Raw genomic sequence first — 23,022 nt, forward strand, 5'->3', positions numbered from 1 at the left:
ATCCTGGCAGTCTCTTGCTGCCATCTAGTGGCCCTGGCATGAAAACACATTTCAACTTCCTCCTCTCACAAATGACTGTTCTGCAGACATCAGCAAGATATGACTGCCAGTGTCAGGCACAGGTCATGTAAACAAGATGTTTCATTTATCATATAAGCAAAGTATTATTATTATTGCACTGAACAATGTTGAATGACAGTAGCCACAGTTATCATTGTGATTACTGCAATAATAAAAAACACAATCCAAACTATATGTTTTTAAGGCCAGTTTTTATTTTTTAAATTCTCTTTCCACTGTCCTCATTCCCACCCCTCCTTGTCCCCCTCATCCATGCCATCAGCATGCATTGGTTTTAAAGACAAAGATAATAATAATTGTGTGACCATGTGAGCTGACAACAATGTCCTGTTTGGCTTCAGCACCCTAATCCATAGCATCAAGCACCCTTCTGCAGCTCCAACCTCCACCTCTCCTTCACAGGGAGTCTGAAGACCTCCATGCTGGGGCCCGGACCCCCTACATTGGTCTTTTCCTGACCAGAAGGCCAGCAATGGTCCTGGCCAAGGGCTTGCTATTCTGTGTTTAAAAACAAAGGATAACAGAAGTTTGTTTGAATTTTGTTGTAAGCAGATGCACATCTCTACACGACATACATGACCATGTAATCATCCATCCATAATAGGGTGACTTGATGCAGGGTCAGAGGTGCACTGACTCCAATGGTCATAGCTCTACCCATCAAGACTTCATGGGGGCTAAGTCCCGTTGTGGAGTTTGTTGTGCTGCAAATAGCATACAGCACTAATGGAAGGACATCAGGCCATTTTAGCCCTGTTGTCGTCATAGTCTTTGTTAACTTTCCTTTGATGGTGGAATTCATTCTCTCCACTTGACCTGAGCTCTGTGGGTGATAGGGAACATGCAATCTCCACTGGATCCCCAGTATTGATGCAAGACTGAGTAATTTTTGCAACAAAAGCAGGGCCCCTATCACTATTTATTCCCATAGTTACCCCTAAATGCGGGATAAGCTCTTTTATCAAACATTCTACAACTGTTCATGCATCTTCTTTTCTTGATGGATATGCTTCCACCCATTTGGAAAACATATCAGTGATTACAAGCAAGTATTTCTATCCTTGACAGCTAGGCATATGTACAAAATCAATCTGCATATTTACAAAAGGACCTGATGGCGGCGGCAAATGGTTATGGCTGATGGTATTACCCGCTCGTCTTGTCTGTTGACATATCATGCAATTATTCACCAGTGTTTGTGCAACATTCGTAATGCCTGGTGCAAACCACTGCGATCAGATTATGTCATTATCCTCCCTTTTCCTACATGTGTAGGCCTGCGTGCAACGCAGGCTAAAACATGAAGGAGAGAGCGGGGGCAGACCGGCCAGCCATCACAGTGGAGCCACAAGCCAGACTCCTGTTGAGAACAACCTTTCCTGATCCATGTCTTTTTCTTCTCACTGTCAGTGCGGTTTTGTGACAGTGACATCATCAAAAGAGGGGAGAACAGGAAGTTCAGGAGGTTGAACTGAAGTACATTGATGTACCACAGAGGATGAGGAAACGGCTGCCTGTTTGGCTGCTGCATCTGAAAAACAAATACAAATAAGAAAATATCAAAAATATATTCTAGTTCATGTAGCTCTAGCTGTAGTGTTCACATTTGTTAAACTTGAGTGCCCTTACACCAGGAGGGACTTTCACAGCAATCTTGTTCTCCTGTTGGTCAAAAAACTGTTTAAGCATTCTATAGATCTCTTGCTTCAACAGAATAACAATTTTTAATTACTATTTTATGGCATGTACATAAACCACTTTTCTCACTTACACACTATCTTAAACCACCTGTAAAACTGTTCATTCATTCATTCATTCATCTTCTAACTGCTTCATCCTCTTGAGGGTCGTGGGGGGAGAGCCTATCCCAGCTGACATCGGGCGAGAGGCAGGGTACACCCTGGACAGGTCGCCACACTATCGCAGGGCTGACACATAGAGACAAACAACCACTCACGCTCACATTCACACCTATGGACAATTTAGAGTTATCAATTAACCCCATCCCCCCCCCCCCCATCTGCATGTCGTTGGACTGTGGGAGGAAGCTGGAGTGCCCGGAGAGAACCCACGCTGACAGGGGGAAAACATGCAAACTCCACACAGAAGGGCTCCCACACCCGGGATCGAACCAGCAACCCTCTTGCTGTGAGGCGACAGTGCTAACCACCACACCACTGTACCGCCTGTAAAACTGTTTATTTAGTTTTTAACTACTGGGTCACTAAGAAAAACTAGCAGGACAGTTTAACACTGACTGAAACTCTCCACCTGTTCTGAAATTAATTGGTTAGTCTCTTGTAAAAAAGACTGTAAAATAACTTTTTCAAATATGAATGTGTTCAAGTTTCTATTTCAATAATAAAATCCCCTTTGGGTTAATTTTCTGTGAACTGTTTCATCTCTGTGTGATGTAAAATAATGAGCAGATCAGAGGAAACTGTCAGTTTATTGTTTTGTTTATTGACCTGATGAGTAACACAGATGTTTGTGAATCAGTTTAAACTTGAGTTTAGGAAAGATCCAGACGGTTCAGTTCTTCATGTTTTCATTGTTCAAATTTACACAAAACAGAAAAATGTCAGTGACTAATAACGATACTAAAGAAGTACAAACAATGAATTAGTGTTGGTTAATGAGTTAAAATACTGATTAATGACAACAGTATTTAGTTAACTGATCTAAGATTGCAAGAAATGGTATAAATTAAAGCTGCAAGCAGCGTTGGGCGGGACCTCGCACTCGCGCCTGTTTCGGCCCCCAGCTTATGTCATCATTGTGAATTATTTAGAAATATCAAACATATTGCCACAAACATCAGAAAATCCTTACAGAGCTGAATGTTTTGATGTTTGAATACTTTCTGTAGCTGTAGGTATGTAGAAGTTATGTTACAATATACAAATTAGATGAGTCAATTTATTCCCATCAGATTTCTCTTCCTTTATTTTGAGGAAGAGACAACAAAAACAGCACAAAACAAAATAAATCTACTGTGTAAATATGTTCAAAATGCTGTTGTACTAATATTTATGAAATCCAATATGGCTGCCACCTAGTGATGCCACAATATGCAAATTAGATGAGTTAATTCACTCCCATCAGATTCCCCTCCCTTTTTTTTTGAGGATGAGATGACAAAAACAACACAAAACAAAAGAAATCTACTGTGTAAATATGTTCAAAATGTTGTTTTAATGAGATTTATGAAATCCAATATGGCCACCACCTAATGACACCACAATATGCAAATTAGATGAGTTAATTTACTCCCATGACAAACTTTGGGTCATGATGAATATTTTTCTCATTTACAGTATGCCTTTATCTCTCACCACTTTCAAGCCACAGTCTTTTGAAATGTTGAAATGAAAATGGAATATTTTCCTCAATAAACTCTGGCACCTAAAGGGTTAAAATGGAGATTGTGCCCCTGTCATGTCTGCATGTAAGATATACACAAGCACACACATCATGTTTCTGTGAGTTTGTGTGTTGCCATGTGCACCTGGCAGAAGAGCAGAGACAGACAGACAGAACACAGAGAAGACACCTGTTTTAGTGGAGATTTAACTCCTCGAACAAGTTCTTCACATTCCCAAACCGTTGATAAAGTTATACAGAAGATCTGTTCAGCTGCAGTTGAGGTGGCATGTGTGCGTCTTTAAAGCCGATACAATAAACGGTGTAGGAGGAGATGTTTATTTTAAGAGCACGTTTGAGGCGAAATCTTACTTTGAAAGGGCAAATAGCTCACTTCCTGTTAGATTTGTGGCCATGGCAGCCAGTTAAAGACAAAAGTTACGATTTTTAGAGCCCTCTCCACTCTAGCTCACAGCATTCCGTGCAATACACACCCATTATAAACTGACAATTCCTCCACATTTGCTCATGGTACTTTGAGAAGCACAGATTAAAAACGGTAAAAGATATGAAAAAGATGAAAACATGAGTGAATAGATGAGACCTGTGGCAACATTTGAGAGTTGGAATGGAGTCTGTAGCACAAAGTATGGAGACCCTGTAAAGGCTAGACAAAGCCCTAAGATTGGTCCCTTTCTCCCCCTGCTGCCATTGATTTCCTATGGGACAGCTTTCGAAGATCGTCAGGATGTTTTGTGACATGTCACCTTAAGGAGCCCATAAAATCCAAAACGTTCAAGTAATGAAAAAGTTATACAGAAGATCTGATTAGCACGAGTTGATCTGTCATGTGTGCGAGTTTGAAGCCGATACGATAAACGGTGTAGGAGGAGTTGATTTTTTAGGAAGAGCAGTTTTGAGGCAAAATCTTACTTTGAAAGGGCAAACAGCTCACTTCCTGTTGGATTTAGGTCAGGGGTGTCAGTGCGTGATTTGTAGGTCTTGATGAGACAAACACACCAGTTTTGGTTTGATGTTTCTACGATGTTCCTACGGGCCGCAGTGGCCATTTTAGTGCGCCTAGGTGGCACTAGAGAGCCCATTTTGGCACTTTAGGGGTTAATTTTTTGATTTTCTAAAATTTTTCGCCAGGTCTGACATGCGTGCCAATTTTGGTGAGTTTTTGAGGATGTTTAGGGGGTCAAATTCCAGCTCAAAGAGGCGGCGGAAGAAAGAATAAACACAACAAAAACAATTGGGTCCTCTGCTCTGTGAGCAGTCCTCTGCCTTCGGGCTCGGTCCTTAATGATCTCTGTTATGGTTTAGAATAGGTGACGTCAGGGACCCAAAGCTGCCTCCCTCAAACCTGTTGGACCCTGCTGATAAAAAGTTACATGTTCATGTGGCGTCAGAAATATTGATAAAAACAGAATTAAATTCTTTTTTGATGAAATATCTTCTCACAGGATCAGTTTTTTTTTTTGTTTTTTGGTGATAATTTTTATTCTTAACCCTTTTTTTCTTCAAAGTACATCCTATACTCAGCCATAATCTGACTTTTAGAATAAAGGCGAGAAATTTAAATTTAAATACTCGGCAGAAAAATACAATGAAATTATAATTCATCAGTGATTGTTTGTTTTATCAAAAAGGAATCTCTGTGTTTGATTCATTATAAATCTGTATTTTCATTCAGTGGGTAGAAAAAAAATTGTGTCTAATGATCCTGAACATGTTGGACATGTTTAACTCAAACAGCCATGAAAATGAGGGTGAGTTTCAGGTGAGTGGATAACATGTTAGTACCTTTGATGAAGAGGCGGAAGGTGTCGTTCTTCATACAGGCCAGACCCATCATCAGTTCATCATCAGAGGAAAATGCCACCAGGTCTCCATCCTCATCTGAAAAAATAAACCATCATCACCATCATTCTGTAAAATCATCTTCACTCCAATGTGATGACATTACACCACTAAAACTTCTCCATCTTTATCTGAAACACAAAATATTGTAGAGGCTAAAATATTTTATAACTTTCAGAATGAATATGTATATATATTGTACTACATAGATATGTAGCAATAACGTTTAAAATGAATAGAGTAGAAATGTTAAAGAAAACAAAAAGCTAATTATTGTATTACATTGCTACAATAACATGGTATAATAGCTAATTGTTACAGTTTTATCTCCACCCAACATGACTTTAGATATATAAATATCACATGATATTTAGTATATTTAGATAGTTAAACTCATGTTTGTACAGATGAGATTATTATCAGAATAAGGACAACATAAATCTAATATTGTCTTGAAAGTTGTGAGGATCCTCAGACATAAAACATTCACCAATCTTTAGAAAAATCTACCCTGAGCCTTAAAACCAGAGCTCTGTACTGTGAATATTTACTGAATATTTCTACTACAAATATCATCTAGGTGCTGGAAAATCCATTTTATACTACTACAGCTGAAATAGTCACACATACCATAAGAATAAATTTAAGCAACACATTCATTTCATGAAAAAGAAATATATATATATATTATATATAATATAACTTGCTTATTCACACATTCTCCCATTTTTTCCAGATGTCCTGCTGCTTTTTGCCTGAATATTTACTCCAAACCTAAATAATAGTGCCATCTGGTGGTCATTTGCATACAGAGAAGTTGGATCTTTACCAGTTGGGTCTTTAGCCTGAATACTTACTACAAACCTGAATAATAGTGCCATCTGGTGGTCATTTGCATACAGAGAAGTTGGATCTCTACAAGTTGGGTCAACAGAGAAGATGGAATATTGGACGCAATACACAATCATTGAAAAATTCAAAGGTAAACGGTATGTTGGATTTTACACCCACTTTTATAAGTACAGCAATGTAAAAAGACCCAACATAGACCCCAAAAACCCTAATCCTGACCGCATGCCAACTTGTAGGTAAACCAAACCAAGTAGTGCCATCAGCTCCCCTATGCCCAGTTGCTGGTGAGCCATTTCAGTATGTCACTGTTGACTGTGTTGGTCCATTGCCTAAAAAGTCTTTTTACCAGTTTCTGCTAACTGTATTTCTATCTGTTTCCCCAAAGATAACAAAAAATCAAATTCATTGATCCTGCATCGTGGCTTTAGAGGATCATCACATAACCAGTATGGAATTAATCTGCAGATGTTCCAGTTAAAAAGGGAGACCAACAATTTTTATGGATGCCAGTTTTTGAGCCATGACCAAGGCCAGAATGTAGCTTGCAACAGACTGAGTAAATCTTGTTTTTACTTAAAGCAGCTGTGTGGAACTTTTTACCATTAATAAAACTGTCCCTAGTTCGTATCACCCCCCTTTGAAGATCCGCATATTTATTTGAACCCAACAGCGACAAAAAAGCCTTTCTCTATATGGCTATTTAGCGTAGCCTCGCTGGGGTCGGACACACAGCGGAAGTCAGCAAACCAGAATATGGCACTCAAGGCGGAAGTGATTCTGCTCGTCCGCAGCGGCCCGCAGCGATTAAACCACAGAAGAAGGAGCCGTGTTTACGGTGTTCTTTGAGTAAGCAGTACGCAACGGGCATTGCTGAACACATAACACCTAACAGTTTTACCAGAGATGTATCATTGAGGACTTGGTTGTACTTTTGATGTCACCAGAACATTTATGAACAGGTCTTACTTTACTACTAATTTATGTGTAACGTTAGCATGTTTCCACTAATTACTTTGACTGACCTAACGTTAGTAGCGTTAGCTTTGCAAGCGAAGGCTGCAGGCAACAGCTTTGTTGTGTTAGGATTATGTTATGTCTTCACTGTGTATCTTCACATAAAAGAATACTCCGACGATTTGGGAGTTATGCCTTTTCTTTATCATTTTCATATTGAGACAACATGATCGATATCTTTTTTTGTGTCTACGTCCAGTGGCTGGGTCTCAACATTTAGCATTGCGCATATTAGGGGGTCAGTACGTCCTGCACTGTGATCCGCGGAGGGATACACCAATGAGCAGGCACAGACGTAGCTTGTAAACAAAACCCAGATTTTTATTTAGCCTAACGATATCTCCGGATTTTAGTAGCTGCAATGGACAACTTTGAACGCGATTTTGAAGAGTTTCTTGTAGCGGACACAGATCCAGAGCCATACCTGTTTGAGCCGGAGTACACAGATGAGGAACTCCATGCGTTGGATGCTGAGGAGGCGAGAAGAGAGGCTGAATCCTCTGCTCCCATTTTGCTGCACAGAATGGGATTCGGTGCTACCATCGTTGGGGAGATATATCATCAGGAGGAAAACCGCAGCAGAGAGTGCATCACAAGGAATGAAAACTTTGCAGCAATCACTAATCCTGGCGTGATTGAAACTTTTTTTCATGTTCCGAAGATGAACTGGAAAAAACACCCCAGGCCTGCAGATGCTGATGGACAACTTTCAGTTAGATGAGTAATATCGTCCGTGTCGTCTCTTTGTTTGCTTTTACCGAGTGACCTAGCATACCTGTCCCAGAGCCAGCTGCAGCTGTTGCTCACCGGTGTATCCCTCCGCACAAGATGTACTGACCCCCTACAAGTGCCATGCTAACTGCTGTCTCAACATAAAAATGATAGCGAAAGGGCATAACTCCCAAATTGTCAGAGTATTCTTTTCACATAATAATGCGGACTCAGCAGATGACTTGTTAACTGTTTATTCCTCCTTACACCGAACGTACACGGCTGCTTCTCATTGTTTCCAGTAGCACAACAACGGTTACTACATTACCCAGAATAACTTGAGGCTCACACTACTACGGCAGCCTTAGTAGCTCAAAATACACAACAGATTAGATTAGATCAGAACAGAAACACGACAGGAGAATTTACTGAGTAATTTTGCTGTTTCCACTAATTACTTGGACTGACCTGACGTTAGTTAATCCTCTCACTCTCCAAAACAAATGCATGCGGTAATTGCTGGCTGCATTTGGAATTTTACGACACCAGGCTGTGGGTGTCATACCGCTTCAACCAAAGGGGCGCTATAATCAACGAAAACAAAAAGTTCAGCACAGCTGCTTTAAGTAATTGTTGCCTTTGTATTGTTTTTTTCTGTTGGGTTATTTGTTTGTTTTTTTTGTTTTTTTAAATGGGCTCTAAGTTGAGATCAGTCTTTTGTGAACATCCTCCTTTCTGGGTATTGACCTATGGCTAAGCCACGCCCCCCTCCATTCACTCGGACAAGATATCAACATTCAGTGACCGGCGCTATGGCAGGTGTCACAGTACACGGCATTTCGCAGGAGGCAATTGATGATCTTTAGAGACATAATGATCAGATGTCATTGAGAAGTAACCAAAAGGGCCTAAAGTACGTATTGGACGAATTGGATAAATTAATAATTTTATTGTTGAGAAGGACAATGAAAAGCTTAAATTACAAACCAAAATTTACAGGTTCCAGTGTAAGCATGATAAACCGTATCTTGTTGCCATGACCATCAAAGACAACAAGATAGAGGATCAGCATTGTTTCGCTGAAGTTACAGTTTTTAGCTCAGAATATGACAAAAGGATAACGGCCTTTTTACCATTTTTACCAAGAGTGTCTCCATTAGTTTGGTGCTACAGCATTTACATTGAATCATTCAGCATAACGTTTGCCAACCTTTGTTATCTCTGCGATTACAGAATGAAGCTAAGTTAACTAGAGCCCTTTGGACAACAGCTAACAATGATGTATGACCACCAAAGTACAAAAACTAGAACAAAATAGGCTAATGAACTCCCAGCAAACAAGGTGACATGATGAACAACGCAGCTAGGAGCTAATGATAGGCTAACTTTGGCTAACGTTAGTTAGAGATGTTAAAGATAACTTTATATTTCTTTCCAGCAAAGTGACAATATGTTGCCTCCAACACAATGCTGACTTACTTTAGAACAGATGTGGACATCCTTGTTAGTCTTATTCACACTGGGTCTCATTCATGAAAAGTGAGTAAGTCTGTGTATAGATTTGCACATAAAAAGCCTACACTACTAAAAACCTACTCCGGATTCAGGAACGCCGCAGGAAACTCAGATTTGATCGTAAACACGTGTGTATGATCATGAATGCCAATCCATTGTAAAGTGACAGCGCGTAATCAGCAATTAGCATAAATCCTCGACCATGAATAGCCAATGACCACCATATAAGGAGGTGTAGGTGCATCCAGTTGACCTGTCTGTCATGGCGCAAAGAAAGAGAGAGAAATTAAAAAGAATTTTTCCGAAGCGCAGATAGAAATAATTTTGGGTGAAGTGGACTTAAGAAAAAATATGTTATTTTCTTCAGTTAGTAGTGGTGTGACAGGGACAGACAAAGTGAAGGCCTGGATGGAGTAACAGATGCTGTTAATGTTGTCTCCGTAGTACAAAGAACCATGTCAGAGGTGAAGCGTAAATGGTTTGATATGAAACTGGAGGCAAAGAAACGCATAAGCACACACAAAAAAATTCAGCGGTCACCAAACAAACAGAAGATTGATTTGTGTGGTTTTGAATGAAGTGGGAATGGGAAACCAGAGATATTTTGTGCGTAATGGATAAACTCTAAATCAGTGATGGCTGTCGGAATATAGAGCTATTTAACATTTATTTTAACAAATGATACAGATAACATATAGCCTACAGCAGTTTTGTATACATCGTCTTCAAATTATTTCAATCTTAATCTTAAATCTTAATCTAAAGCTCTGTTTTATACAACGTAAATTAAACATTTTTCAAATCAGATTTATTCATTCAAATGATCAAAAAGTCACAAAAAAAAACGTGTTGTCTCAAATAATTCTTTCAGCTGGTGCGTGCTCCTTCGTGGCTCCACCATCTGCTGCTCCTGCTGTTCCTGCTGAACCCAGACACCGAGGCCGAAGAGGCTGTGATCTGGCTGTCATTCAACATGTAGAAAGAACGTGTAATCTATTGATCAATCAATCAATCAATTAATTTTATTTTTAAAGCCCAATATCACAAATCACAATTAGCCTCACAGGGTTTTACAGCATATGACATCCCTCTGTCCTTAGGACCCTCACAGCAGATAAGGAAAAACTCCCCAAAAAACCCTTTAACGGGGGAAAAAAACGGTAGAAACCTCAGGAAGAGCAACTGAGGAGGGATCCCTCTTCCAGGACGGACAGACGTGCAATCGATGTCGTACAGAACAGATCAGCATAATAAATTAACAGTAATCCATATGACATATTGAGTCGATTTACATAGATTATTCACAATCATGAACCTAATCTGGATCTTAAACCTGCTAATTGCCAACTAATTTAACTAAATGTGTTATATTTTTAATATTTTGATATTTTTAGATTACGTGTTTCAAAGGCATCTGTGTATTGTCCGTCTATTGTCTGAACCAAATGCTCAGTTGCCTGAACCCACTGATTGAATCAGTCACTCTTTTGGCAAAACCATAAGCACTTTTCACCTGTTTAGACACAACTTGCCAACACATTTTCATTGTGATGCACCTGTGTTGCATAATGGTGAGCACAGGTGGCAAAAGTCAAACACAATTAAAGCACAGGTGTCACCGGTTGAACACAACAACTCAAAATTGATCACACTTGTGGCTAATGATGCAAGGGAACATATATAAGCCAGTTCAGAGAGCACTGGTTTGTGAGGCACTACAATGGATACAAATCTGACAGGAGGAGTTCGTGTGAGAGGTGGTTGAGGAGGTCGAGGTGGTCAGTGAAGACAAAGAACAGTAATATCTGATGAAATCAGAGCTACTGTGATCGACCATGTTCTTGTCCATGGTATGAGCATGAGGGAGGCCGGACAAAGGGTACAACCAAACATCAGTAGATTCACTGTGTCCACCATAATCCGAAGATTTCGAGAAGAGAACAAGTAACTACCTTTTTTGACATTATAGTATGTAAATGTTGACAGCAATGACTGTATGACTATACTATATACTGTACCACAGTATACTTAAATATATGTTTCAGTACATCACTGTGCCAATGTACTGTAGTATTGTAATGGAGGGTTAGTCTAACTGTTTGTAGGCCTAGTATTCCATGTATATTTTGGTAACTGCATGTTCTCTTTTTGTAGAATTGAAAGACTGCCACATGTGGGTGGGAGGACAGGTTATGTTCTCCCCACACCTAGAGATCCTAATTGTCGATATGCTCCGTGAGAACAACACCATTTAAACTGCGTGAAATTCAGCAGAAGATCATTGAGGACCATGTAAATTTTGAGGGTATCAACAGTGTCAGCCTCTCTACTGTTGATCGTGTCCTCAAGCGCAACAGACTGCGCATGAAACAGCTGTACAGAGTGCCCTTTGAACGCAACTCAGACAGAGTCAAAGAGCAAAGATTCCAGTATGTACAGGTTGGTATATATCCAGACACATTCAATGTTGATTACTGTAAGTAGTGATTTACTGTAGTGGCCTAAATCACTTTTTCTGTATCACTTACAAAACTATATCTATTTCTACAGAGTTTTTCAACTGGATGCAATGGAAAGACCCCATGAATACATCTACATGGATGAAGCTGGGTTTAATCTCACCAAAAGGAGAAGGAGAGGCCGTAGCGTGATTGGCCAACGGGCCATTGTTGGTGTCCCTGGGCAGCGTGGTGGCAATGTCACATTGTGTGCTGCCATCAGCAATCATGGGGTTGTCCACCATCATGCCAACCTGGGGCCCTGCAACACTCACCAGCTCCTCATTTTCCTCAATCACATGCGAGATGCTCTGTTAGGGCAGCAGGATGAGCATCCCATCTATGCTGTTGTTTGGGAAAATGTGAGTTTTCACAGAGCCCTCCAGGTTAGAGAGTGGTTCAATACGAACCAAGGTTTTATCAATCTTTGCCTTCCACCGTATTCCCCTTTCCTGAACCCCACTGAAGAATTCTTCTCCTCATGGCAGTGGAAGGTATATGAACCCCAACCTTACATCAGGGTAAATCTCCTGCAAGTCATGGAACTAGCCTGTGGTGACATAGGTGTGGAGGCATGCCAAGCCTGGATACGGCATGCCAGGGGTTTTTTCACCCATTGCCTGGCCAGACAAAATGTGGCCTGTGATGTGGATGAAGTCCTGTGGCCTGACCCAGTATGGAGAAATGATGCCGTGGCTGAGTAATGCACTTCTCATTTGTATATTTTTGTACTTTATTTTTACGTAGGCTTACTGTATACAAGTGCTAAAGCACTTGTGCACAAGATTTCTGTTTGTTTTTGTACTGTACAAGTGCTACGTGTAAATGCACAGGATTTCTGTTTTTTGTACTTTTTTTTTAACTATGTACAAGTGTTAAATGCACAGGTTTTTTGTTTAGCCTACAGTGAACAATAAACGTTTATTTCTACAGCTTCATGTCCTGAGCATTGTGTTCTTTTTTTCTATGTAGTGTTAAGTGACTGCTCAGTAGTGTTTTTAATTTAGATTGACTCGGGGCACGATTTGACAACATAGTTCAGTTTTGATCACAGATTGAACTGTTTTAAGGTGAAAGTTTGGTTTTGCAAGAAGAGTCTGAGGTTTTGTGAATGTAGCTTGAAAATTGGGTTTTGTGTTCACAGTTTAGAGAAAAGGAGAGCAGCTTTCCAGAAATGTGTCTTAGCAATCGAGAAAAACTGTAAAACTTCAAATCTCAGAAAAAGTTCATAAAACCGAACGAAACTGACTTTCTGTAATGCATTTCAATGGACGTCCAGGCAGAGAATGTCCAAGTATATGGGAATGGCTATATGCACTGTGAGTGGCTCATTGCGTTTGAGGGCAGGGCTTAGCCATAGGTCAATTAAACCCCTTCTTTCTGCTCATACTTTGGATTTCTAGATTCTTTTTCCCGATTAAATTTTACCGTTGTGCCCCTCCTCCCCGGGCGTAATCAAGAACATAAAATTTTGGGTGCTCATCTGGGATAAAAGGAGGAAACTGGGTCAAGCCAGTGTTTTCCTTTGTGTTGATTATCTTTAGTGACTATTGTGGTAATTATTGATGTTTGGATGTTAGCCTTAAGTGTTCATGCAGTTTCCTATAAGACAGGTGAGTGTCAAGTTGGGCTTTATCAGTCTTTCCATTGGGCACTCATTTATTATTTTGTCAGAGTAATTCGGGGATAAGGTTTCCAGGTGGAGGTAGGCATTTCATGGCTCCTGCTGCTGAAGTTCCACCATTCAAGTTACCTCAGGCAGGGCACGCTCTAGAGGATAGGTAGTTGAAGTTTGGGTTGGACAGGAACTAGGGAAGTTTGTTGTTGTAAGGCTGAGATTGATATTTGTTTTTTGGGTGTGGCATCGGACATCAAATTTATTTTGTTTTTAATTGACAGGTGTAGTTTGATGGTAGCTGGTGAGTTGTTTTAATTAGCCTAAGTGGTTAGCCATAGCGTTAGCTGTTGCCAGCCTTAGCTATCCTAGCCTGGTTTAGTCAGAGGGGTCCATTTCATTGGTTCGACATCCCAGTCACCAGCACCATTTGGTTAGCACATAGTTTGAGGACACACTGGCTTATCTGGTGTTATGACACAGGTCATTATTCTTTTGAGTATTTTCCTTGTTTTGATCTTTGTGACCTTTAAGATGTTCTCGCTCCTACTGTCTGTGTGTGCATATGTTGGAGTGTGATTGGTTGCTGCAAGGCAGGTGGTGAGTGCTGACTGGGCTGGCACAAGAAGACTGCTGACACCGGATTGACCTACTGTGAGTCAAAGGGTTTTTAAACCTTCAGCAGACAGCAGCTCTTCCCTCCTTTCAACTTTCCACCTCCAACAATGCCAGTACTTAGACTGTGTTTGTAATGTTTGTGTGTGAGTAGTGGCAGACCAAAAAACTCTTGATTATAGCAAATTTGTGTGTGTATTTTGATAGTTTGGTGAAACAGAAAAGATATTTGTTTGATGTGGAGTAGGTGAGTAGAGTTTTGTTTGTCAGTTTACTTGTTAGGATTATTAGCAGGTTTTTCTGGTACTATTCTGTTAAACACTGTAAATAGAGCACTTAAAGCAGTTAGTAAGTGTGAGAATCCCTTTTTGTTTAGCTTTGACGTGTTTTTCTCCTGTTTTGGAAGGTATAAGTGTAGGTAAGGAAATTGTCTTTTGTTTCAATTTTCTTCATTGTTCGGTAAGTTTAGGGACCATTAGTATATTTTGTTTGTTGTTTTGGGCACTGCTCATCTCTGAAGTAAAATAAACTGCTTCTTTGTTGTTTAAAGCACTGTGTAACTGGCCTTTCTTGGGAGTGGGAAGAATGGGGAGTCACATATCATGTTATGTCGGTTGCCCTAGACCGGGGACATAACACTGGTTCTGCTGCTTTAAAGCACTCCTAACGTCTTGCTAAGAAAGATGAACCAGCTTGCAACAGACCATTACTCTGGTGGATGAGTTTTTCCTCAGTCACAGAAACATCTGTTAAGTGTGATTCCTTCCCTCATGATCCTTACAAGAAGCCTAGTGACATGCATGCTGACGTTGCAGTGGCAAATGTCTCTTTGTCAGTCAGTTTTATCTCCACCACTGATCGAACTTGGGCTGGGTTACGACAAAAGAACCTAAATGTGGGATGTAGTAAGGGTGTATGGGATTATCATTTTTTTCCCCAAAAAAATTATGACGTTGTACTTGTAATGTGATATTCTTTAATTTAAATCTCTGCACAGTCAATGTACATCGTTTCATCATTACTTAAAGTACACATTTGACTTGTGTACCCAGGAGATATTCCATAAAGCAGGATTACTAAAGTAGCCTAGGAGTGTGATTCATACACAAGAAAAGGACGCTAATAGTGAACCAAATTTCAACAATTTTGAAAGTTATCTGGCTAACTGTCTAAACATGTTTTGTGGAGTATCAGGTTTGTCTTGGCTAGCTAAAACAAACTTATGACTTCCATGTTGGCCTAATTTTTCAGCCCTGGAGGTTGTAGCTTGGGTGAACATCAGGCTGCTGTTCCCCCAGAAAGGCAGCTAGACGGTCAGGGCCCCGTTTCCCAGTTTTGATGTACTTTAGCGCTCTACGAAGGTCTCTAAGATATACCTTAGCTATAGCTAGTGTTTCCCAAACTGTCCCTTAGCGGGTGCTCGTAAGGAGAGCTGCTAAGGGACATTGTAAGTTGGAGCTGTCCTTCACCACGGTGCTGAAAGTGTATTAAATTGATCTTACATAAAGATAAATAAATGACGTAACATAAAAAGTATTGCAATAATAATTTTACCTCCATCAAATATTATATCATAAATGAGGCTATGCCTTTTACAGAATATCTGCTCATGTATTTGAAGCCTAGTCCACACATAGAGGGGTATTTTTAAAAGCAGTGCTTTAAAACTAAATTTCTGTCCAGACGAGCGTTTTGGCACCGTTTCAGGAAAAATCCCCGTCCTAATACGCCTGAAGCATATCACATTAAAAAATGACTTACATGCGCATCTGACTTACATGCGCATCCTGTTATAAACAAGGAGACTAATGATGAAGCAGAGAAACGTGACAGACAACATTTATGTTGGTCTGTCTTTTTCCATCATTGCAGTTCAATGCCAGTTTGTGTCTTACATATAAGTTTTCCAAAATAAGTTCTGTCAATGTACAGACTGCACAACAGTAGGAAAACTTTTCCAGGTTGGACAACCATGATGTTTCCCTGCAGCGCTCTGCCCCTCCTCTATACTCGGGCTTACTGCATCCCCCTGCGGCTCTCTCCTCACCTCTGAACCGGTCACTCTAGAAGATCTCAGATTAAGCCAGCCTGTCAGCTTCATACATCGGACTTTCCCTTCCAGAAGTCCCATGGACATTCTCCCGCTCAGCCTGGGCATGGGGGGCCCTCCCCAGGCGGTAGAAGCTGGCACAGAGCGCTCTGTGTTTCAGAGCCCCGTCCGCTGTAACGCAGCCATGATCTGAAAATGAAGCAAGCAGAGGTGACTCGCTTGATCACCTATATTGCTGGTGCCACCTGCTTGATTAGTTTCCAGCCGGCCTCATTAGACTTCAGTTTGATCAATTTGTCCATTATCTGTCAGATATTCAGTATATAGTGGTAGGGTACAGCCTGTAGCCTCGTCAGAAAAAACATATCCTCAGTTAGTTAGCCCCATTACATAAATGAGTTGAATGAATAAATGAATAAACCTATATATTCATAATATATAGGCAGTAGCTCAGTCCATAGAGACTTGGGTTGGGAACCGGAGGGTCGCCAGTTCGAGTCCCCGTCCGGACCAAATATGGAGCATGGACTGGTGGCTGGAGAGGTGCCAGTTCACCTCCTGGGCACTGCCGAGGTGCCCTTGAGCAAGGCACCGAACCCCCCAACCACTCGGGGCGCCTGACCAAAGGGCATTCCCCTCACTCTGAGATCTCTCCACTTTGTGCATGTGTAGGTCCTGTTTGTGCATGTGTGTGTCTTTCAGACCTGCAAGAGTGAAAACATTGAATTTCCCCTCAGGGGGTTAATAAAGTAAATAAACTTAAAACTAAACTATAAACTTATTCGATATTCATTATTATTTTTCATGAAGTTAATTTTAAACTAATGATGTAATTTGTGCAAGGAGTCTAGATGTGAATTATGCTGCAACTGTCCATTTAAAAAGCATAATTTTGGCCTTATAAAGCTAAAACTGTGACAGGATGAATGGAGCGCATCACTAAGGGACAGCTTACGAGTGGTTCAGACTGCCCTTCTTAAGATATACCTTTCAGAAGATATATCTTCACTAAGGAGACTCTGGGAAACAGCCCGTAAGCTTACACTACACACACAATTAGCCTACCAATTCACAGACAAATTCATACAGTGGTAGCTGAGGCTACCATGCAAGGTAGTCAGTTTTTTTAAGACGACACAAAACAATGGAACAGCCATCAGGAGCAATTTTGGGTTCAGTGTCTTGCTCAAGGATGCTTCAACATGCGGACTGGAGGAGCCTGGGATTGAACTGCTTCCGATTAGTTAAGGACCTGCTCTACCTTCTGAGCCACAGCCACCCACAATGCTTGCTTACACATCAATTCAGGTGTGGCCCATCCTCCTGACACACCTCTGCCATTCGCACAAGGAAGAAAAAGCATAGAAAAAGCCACAACCAGAATGGGAGAAGTCATCCCAATTATAGTTAGGTTTCAGGGGGAGATTTCCACCTTTCTATGGTTTATTTTTATAGGATGAAATGGAAAGCTTAAACAAACAAACAAATAAGGACCGTTGGAGTGTGTTTGAGATTTAGTGATGCTGCACCAATACCTTCCAAGCTGTTTCAGAATTTTAGCATGTGTTCACCTTCAGCACTAAAATGCTGTAACTTATGATCGACTGTCTTTGTGTGTCAGCCTCAATGTTTTCTAATTTGACAGGCAAGAAGTAAAAGTAATTACTACTGGAAAACTCATACATTACCTCCCCCATTCATACATTTTCTACTCATTATTATAAAAAAGTATTTGGTGGGTATCAAAAATATATGTAACATTTACAAAAGGCTGTCTGTTATGCTGCATTTACAGATTCTATTTTGTCTTTTGGGGTTCCCATCAAAAATTTCCTTTGAACAAGACAGGGAGTCTACAGTCTTGCTCATAGCTCCATAAGCCTGTACTTGCTGCATATGCTAACATGCTAATGTCCTTACTTTAGCATGTTGATAATGCTAATATTTGCTATCAGAACTAAACCCAACGTACAGATGAGGGTGATACTACTGTTGGGATCTATGCCTTACCAAGGGGTCTGACCTTGTAACAGATTTCCAAGTAAAGTATAAAAATTGTTATCATAAAATAATTAATAATTATTAATAATAATTATTAATTATGTTAAATAATGTGACTTAATTTACATTAAGTCACCTCGACGGGCAACATTCCCAAGAAAGTAAAAACGTATGCCAGTTAATGATATCAGTCTCATAAGGTTCACTAAACTATCAATTTGGAATTTTGATTAACAGGTAAATTAATTACCATAACCAAAATTACCATATCAATAGTAAAGGCTGAATGATTTTGGAGATCTTGACATGGCAGAGGTTGACTATTCATTCACTCTTAACAGACAGCAGGTATGATTCCAAATATATTTATTCATAAAGAAAGCAAAACAAACAAAACACACAAATTCTAACTGTCTAATTATTTACAAGCATGGGTGTGTCAAAGATAGCTTCAGCTCAGGGGATGTCTGCCTGACCGTGTGGTCAGGACAAAGACAAAGGAGAGAATAAGGATTACTGATGCTGATTTGCAGGGCATTGCCCTGTCCTTTTGCACCTGATCTGTGATGACTATATTAACGTCTTTGTTAATACCCGTTACACCGAAAATGTCCTTCCACATAGTAAAAGGAGTCACTAAATCCTTGTTGTGAACTCTGATTTCCCTGCAGAAAAGGCTAATTACAAGGAGAATTTCACTCAAGGTGTTAAACTGGTATTACATTAACTCTAAATACATGGATAACTCATTTTAATTAAAAATAGCACTAACTACTAATTGGAACCTTGAGAAATCTTTCTCTCTCTACCAGGATCATCTCAGTTTAATGTCATGTAAGACAAGTCCTTTACATTCACATCTATGTAGACATTTAATGAGCAGCTATTGCTCCTGATTGTGATGTAACACTTTTCACTCACTCCTTGCAACTTCTTCACATAATACTGGTGTTAAAGTCTGCATGGTAATAAGCAAAGTGTGAGACACTAATTGGTTTCACTATGACAGATACAGTAAGAGGTATTACTGTAACAGACACTAAATGTTATTGCCATGACGACCACTAATTGGTATCAGTGTGACAGACACTGAGGGAAAGAAGGCACCTGATCTTGTTCTGCAGAGAACACTCAAAGATGGTTGCTAAGAAACAGGTCTTCGATAGTCTGTGTGTGTGTGTGTGTGTGTGTGTGTGTGTGTATGAGAGAGAGAGAGAGAGAGAGAGAGAGAGAGAGAGAGAGACAGAGAGAGAGAGAGACAGAGAGAGAGAGAGAGAGAGAGAGAGAGAGAGAGAGAGAGAGAGAGAAGGGGGTTAAAATAAATATGATGTGAATAAGAGAGATGCACACAAACTGTATCAAAACAGAAGGCTACTCACAGTTGTTTGGGCCTCAAACATTCACACCCACACACACACACACACACACACATACACACACACACACACTAAACAAAGTATAATCTAAGGCAGGATTTGATGACTGCCATATTACTGTCTGTGCTTCTGTGCCTCTCCCTCTGCCTGGGTTTAACAGGTCAGTTCATTCATTCATTGTTCTTAGTCGAACAATGAATTATTTTTAGATATTTAATTCCTTGCATGTTTTATTCACAGTCTTCTTTTTAACCTTTGAGATTTTAGTGTGTGGGGGGGGCTGTCATGGACAATTTTAAAGGGAAATTTCGGTTTATTTCAACCTGTCTCCTATCGTCCTAAACTTGTTTCAAGTGACTAGTAACATAGAAATAATAGTTAGCATGTTAGCCAGTAGCCTAGATACAGCCGTAGCGTCAGACCTGTTAAAACTTAACTGAACGGGCATCCTTTCAAGTGCAAAGTTAGTCCACTAAACAAGCTTTTTCTCCACAAAGACCGCCTCATATCGTTAGGATAAATGTCAGAGAACATATAGAAAACGACATGTAAACATGTTGTCTTACCTTACCTGGTGTGGTGCCATGTTTGTTGTTTACCATTTAGCTAAGGTTGCAACCGGTCCCATTCCTTGCAACAGAGGTATTCCTCTTCTGTGGGCACTGGGGTACAGCATTCACAGGTAACGTTACACCACCGATCTCCAGAGCTAAATCCTGCCAGCAGCCATTCCTCCTCTGTCATCCTCTAACATTACCCGTTGTGCCTCTCTCTCTCTCCTCCTCCATTCTTCAATTTCACGAAGCTCTCCGTCAGTGTATTCTGGCTCAAATAAGGGCAGCCATCGCCTCTTAATGTGGAAAGCCTATATACTAACATTCCACATTTAGGTGGTCTTCAGAGTTGTTGTGTTACCCTATGGTTTACCGTTTACCTCTGCTTCCCAAAGCGCGGCCGAAATATTGCGAGAACAAGCAGCGATCTCATACTGTGCCTGAAATCTCGCGAGAACAAGCCGCAGCAGCTGCAAGGCAGAAACGGACAGTAGCCTGAAAGGTTCATTCATTTATTTTATGAAAGATTTGTAGAATAATGGCTGACTTTTTGCCAGATTTAGACTTTGTGGAGGAGGAATTTGATTTTGCAGAGTTTTATGGCCGCCCTTATTTATTTTCGCTATAAATGCTAGTGCTGATACCTAATTATCAATATAGACCAACAATCACATTTCACAAAGTGCTAAGTGCAGGTGATATTGCACTACGCCCATGAAGTGCTACGTGCTGGTATTCGAGTGAAGAATATACTACCTTTGATTACATATCTGATTGTTTCTGAGCCACACTTTTAAGTGACCCTTGAAAATAGCAAAGCTGGAGCTTTCTCTGATTGAGGGTGGTAAGGTGTTCCATAAAGTGCTTCCTCTGAAAGACAGAGCATTTTGACCAAAGGTGGTACATCTCAGTGGTACCTTGCAGTCACCTCTAACAGTGGCACTAGTAGTTCGAGTTGAGGAGTTATCGATTGTCATTTGTTTAATGTGTTCAGACAGTGGCGGTGGAGCCAACCCATGTAAGACATTATATATGAAACAGGCCACTCTGAATTTTTTGAAATTTTCAAAGTTTAGTAGCTTGTACTTTGGAATGAAGGCACAATGATGATGTTAATTGCTTTTTGTCCAGGATTTTTATCACTTTTTTATAGAGTGTCAGAACTGAGCACAGGAGGTTGGACCCAAAAGCATGACTAGATAGAGATGTTCTAAGTCAACACACACAGTTTATTTAACACTTAAAAAAAAAATACTGAATAGGGGTTCCTGGGGAGCTGGCAGGCCCGAAGGAAACAGGCTGGGGATCCAATGGGAGGGGTCAGGCGAGAAACGTTGGTCAGGCAGGCAGAGTCAGAACCAGGAATCCAGAGAGTAATGCAGAGGTACAGACTAGAGACAGGCAGAGGACGGTTAACGAGGCAGGCAGGGTCAGAACACAGGTTGGGCAGGAATCCTGGCAGAGGTACAGAAGAGGAGCAGACAAAACAGGGTTACCGTGAGAGCAGGCAGGATCATACACAGGATGAACAGGGAACTGGCGATGGTACAGACAGGGAACAGGCAGGTCTCAGGAAACAGGTCACAAACAGATCTCTCACAGGACAGCGGGCAGAAAACGCTGGTAAGTATCTCTCTCTCTGGAATCGATGACAAACTGGCAACGGAGACAGGGGAACACAGAGCATATATACTGCAGGGAGGCAGGTTAACGAGACACAGGTGAAACACATTAGGGAGGAGGGAGGCAATCACACAGGAGGAAGTAACGACACCAGACATGACACAGGAGGGATAATACCAAAATAAAACAGGAAATGACAAGACAAACACAAAACACTAACGTCTGGAGGAAGTTGTGACGGAAAGATTCAATTGGCTTTTGTGCCATAACTCCAGTTAGGGACCAACTTGTTATACAGTAGTCTGTGTGTGAGAGTATCATAGAATGGAGGAAAGCAATAGCAGCACCATCAGTCAGAGAAGTCCTAATCTGTTTAACATTATGAAAATTGAATTTAATGATATTGGAAACTTTTTTGATATGGCTCTTAAAACAAAGTGTGGAGTCTAAAATGAATCCAAGGTATTTGAACTCTGTGACAAGTTGTAGTTCATCCTTACCCAGAAATACATTAGAGTGAGACATTTTCAGTGGTTTCTTAGAGAACATCATGCATACATTTTTTTTTCTATATATTTAGTAGTAGGCAGGATCTTAAGAGCCAAACCTGGATATGGGTCATTGCAGAAGTGAGAATACAAGCAGCTTCATCAGCATCTTTTGCTGCAGTAAAAATTACCGCATCGTCAGCGTAAATTTGAATATTAATATTATTACATATATTTGGTAAATCATTAATAAATAAAGAAAACAAAATTAGGCCGAGTACAGAGTCTTGTGGGACCCCCACTGGATAGTCCAAGTAAGGGGATTTGATTCAGTCGACCATTACACACTGTCTTCTCCCAGAGAGGTAAGATGACATCCACCTGAGAGCTTGAGTGGAGAAATTGAGCCAGCAAGACACGGTGGTCGACTGTGTCGAATGCTTTCCGTAAATCTAAAAAAACAGCACCAACACAATTGTTTTTGTCTGTTCCTACTTTTACATTCAGTTAATTTTATTACATATTGTAATAGCCCCCAGACGACACTGAAGAGACCCTTTAAAGCTGGAGGATTTTGATGAAAACACAAGTTCCCATTGCTTTATCAGTCCATGTACTTCGCGGCCATTCATTTTTCGTTTCGAAATAACAAATTGAAACACGGAAAACCAACCATTATCCGTTTGTTGTTTTGAAATGACCAAACTGAAAAGGAAAAAAAACGATCTGTCTCCCGTTTTTTATTTGACAATAAAGAAAGGAAAAACGGAAAACGAATCGTTATCCGTTATCCATTATCCATT

The 23,022-nt window shown here is 40.4% G+C and overlaps 1 long non-coding RNA gene across 1 annotated transcript; it reads right to left on the reverse strand.

The window, feature by feature from the left end:
- Positions 1-416: 416 nt before the first annotated feature.
- Positions 417-8,451, reverse strand: LOC125894725 (uncharacterized). The gene is made up of 3 exons (XR_007450099.1): positions 8,353-8,451; positions 5,251-5,438; positions 417-1,612 (listed from the first exon to the last, which is right to left on the reverse strand). It is a non-coding gene; the product is annotated as an uncharacterized LOC125894725 (long non-coding RNA).
- Positions 8,452-23,022: the final 14,571 nt, after the last annotated feature.

Source organism: Epinephelus fuscoguttatus, linkage group LG9, assembly GCF_011397635.1.
Source record: "Epinephelus fuscoguttatus linkage group LG9, E.fuscoguttatus.final_Chr_v1".
Classification (NCBI taxonomy): Eukaryota; Metazoa; Chordata; class Actinopteri; order Perciformes; family Serranidae; genus Epinephelus; species Epinephelus fuscoguttatus.